This window comes from Teleopsis dalmanni, chromosome 1 (assembly GCF_002237135.1).
Source record: "Teleopsis dalmanni isolate 2A chromosome 1, ASM223713v2, whole genome shotgun sequence".
NCBI classification, from domain to species: Eukaryota; Metazoa; Arthropoda; class Insecta; order Diptera; family Diopsidae; genus Teleopsis; species Teleopsis dalmanni.
In genome coordinates, this window is record NC_051846.1 from 186,935,638 (window position 1) to 186,938,887 (window position 3,250).

A 3,250-nucleotide genomic window follows, 5' to 3' on the forward strand; every position below is an offset into this window, starting at 1 on the left:
CCTTCATATTCCTATTACTGCTCTTCCAGTCCTCACGTTTTCGTGAAGCTTTTTTCTACCTATTAAGGATGTGTCATCTAAAATCATTTTTCAACTGAACAACTCCGTGTATTGAAGATGTCTTCTCATTGTATTTTTATTCAGATTTTATTCAGATTGAAGATTTTTTTCAAAAAATTAGATGTCACAATCGATCGAATTCTCAGACACTTTATTTGTGCTATATTTTCATTGGAAAGTCACTGACTAAAGCAGTTTTTCTAGAGAATTGGATGGTACAGTCTGTCTAATTGCCAGACACTGTATTTGTGCTCACAAATTCTAGTTTAACTTATCCTATTTTTTTTTATTATTAACTTAAAATATCTTTTTGCTATATTTTTTTTTATATAGAAAATCAATCTTTTAAATATAAATCAGAATAAATAAAAACAATTTTAAGATACAAATATGTCAAGATAAATATCTTTAGCAAATTATTCCAATTAAATAAGTTCAAATTCTAGTTCTCATGGTTAATTTGCGAAACAATTTTAATTTCATTTATTTGCCATTTGCCAAAAACCTTCAACAAAAAATATTAATTGACAATTTTTCCTTTGTTATTGTTTCAATTGTCATGAAATACTTGACGAAAAAAAATTTTTTGAAATAAAAAATTATATCAAATTATCGATATCTTAATTAGAAACAAAACTACAACAAATACGAGTATAAAATACGAACGAATGTGGGAGGAGCTCTGTTTACAATTTTGCTACTCAAACTCTGACTTATGGGTATAGAATTGATCGTTAGCTTAAATCAATAGATACAATTAAATTTATGTATCTGAGCAATTGTTCATAGCAGCCTCGAAGCACAGAAGTTCAAATTCGTAATACAACGGATTACATGTGAGCGACAATGACGACCACAACGACGACGACGACGACGACGAGGAACGCAATTGACGCGGAAAGTCATATGCAATCAGAAGAAACGATAAAGGTTGAAGACTGCGAAAAGTTATATATCAAATAAAAAATTAATGTACACACATTCTCAGATACATTGGCTTGAAATACTTAAGTACTTGAGTGCACAATACAAACGCTTATAAATATGTGCCGCTGACAGACAAGGGTACCAAAAGGGTGTGTGTGGAAGTAGAAGTAAGTCAGAGGCCAGATGTCACTTGTTTACACAATAAATTCGAGTGTGTACAATTCCCGAAGTGCACTGAAAATGCATATTAATTAAGATTTTTTGAAATTTATGTTATTTGAAAGAAAAAATTAATGAAAATATAAACAAACAATAAATAAAAAACAAAATTTGTGTATGGAAACGATTTTCCGTATCGAAGTCAAAAAGGCACATATTTCCCTAAGTCAATTTTCATTTGTGACACCTTTCGAAAGAGAAAAGCGATCATAAATCAATTGCAATGGTAGTTATTTAAACATAGATATTTCATAGTTCATATGGTTTGGTATTAAAATTTGACAAAGTGTTTTATTTGATACTCAACTGACACGTGGCTCAAAAGGCCCTAAACTTTATGTGACAAATGACAGTTCAATTGTTCGATTCTTATCGTTTAAAAACTATATATTGAAGAATGAATTAGTTTCCGGCTTTTTTTTTTCAAATAGAATCCATTCTATTTGGTAGAAAACAAAAATTTTTTTATTACATTTGGTTCAAGAATTCCATTTGTAGTTCACCTATTTCGATATTTTCGATTTCGATACTACAAACACTGCTTTAAGAAAAAAATACAGATCAATAATTTTTTCAAGAAAATGTTTTATTCTACGGTTTTTCAGTTTGAAATAAAATAAAGCAATGCAATTTTCCATAGCTTTATTTATGATACTCATTCAATAAACCAAGTCATTTTTTAATTTTTGCCATTCGCCCTTCTTTAATTTATTAATCCACAACACCATTACAAAAATGTTTTACTACAAATATTCTTATTATGTATTTAGAGGATATTTTGCTCTATTGAAGATGCATCCATCCATCTTCAGTTTTATTATTTACAGTTTGATAAAAACCAACACCAATTTTCTTGTAATTTAGCAATTTTTTTTCTTAGCGATTACCAAGAAACAAGTCCAGTGGATTTAATCGACTTACGATAAATCGAATGAGGTCTGATATCTAGATCCAACAGACAAATCAGTCTTTTTTTGTCCAAGTAACAGCGATAACATAGTAGATCTTCTAGGTCGCAGTCTGTCTTTTCCCTTGTAAGAATCAATAAATATGAATCTATAAGCAGATCCTATCAAAATTTTGTATCAAAAAATCCATTTGACTTTTGTAGAAGTTTGATTAATGATGCTTCCGAAATATTTGGTGACATTTTTTGAGGGCACACCTATTTTATATATCTTTAAGGCTAGGCCCAATAACCTAAAATCAATACACTATTATTAATGCGAATTAATTAGCATAGATTACTCAATAAAAATTACTTTATTTGGATTACTTAATATGGACTAATTAATGGCGACTGCGTAGTGAATACTCAAATTGTAGACAAAGTCCATTGAAACGACTTCCGTGAATAGTGATGAATTTACTTTTCTTCGAGAACCTGGTCTTACAATAAAGACATTTTTTTTTACTGTCTTAATTCTTACTAATGATCTTATATGGCTGAAGTGAAGCTAAGAACTATTTTAACACTTTCTCACACAAATTTTTTTAATATTGTTATAATAATAATTAACATAACGCATATTAATATATAATCTGCGTTGAAAAAAACGAACACATGAAATTAAAAGCTGACAAATAATCAAATGATGTGACTCACCATCGAATATTGTTATGTCTATTTATGTTTGTCAAAAGTATATATAAGCTAAATGCTATATGAAGTCGTTTCAAGCACCTCATTAGACTTAATTAAGTAAAAGCTTCATTCAAAATAACATTAAAGTTAATAAAGGATCGAGAGTAGAAAGGTTTCAAATGCTTTTGCTCTGCTACATATCCGTGCAACGCACGGGATTCTACTTGGAACCCTTGAAATCAATTGATTACCACTAAGCATGAAGAAGCATGAAATGCCTTTGCAATATCCCATATCGACCTATACAGTATTTTAGTTTCATCGTTAACGGTAGGCTAGAAGGAGATAATATTTCATAGTATAGAAACGGAAAAGATACTGTTTCATCCAAAATCAATTGAATTCTTAAGTGACTGACAACTTTCCTTATAATTTTTTTCCCATATCGACCGATTCTGT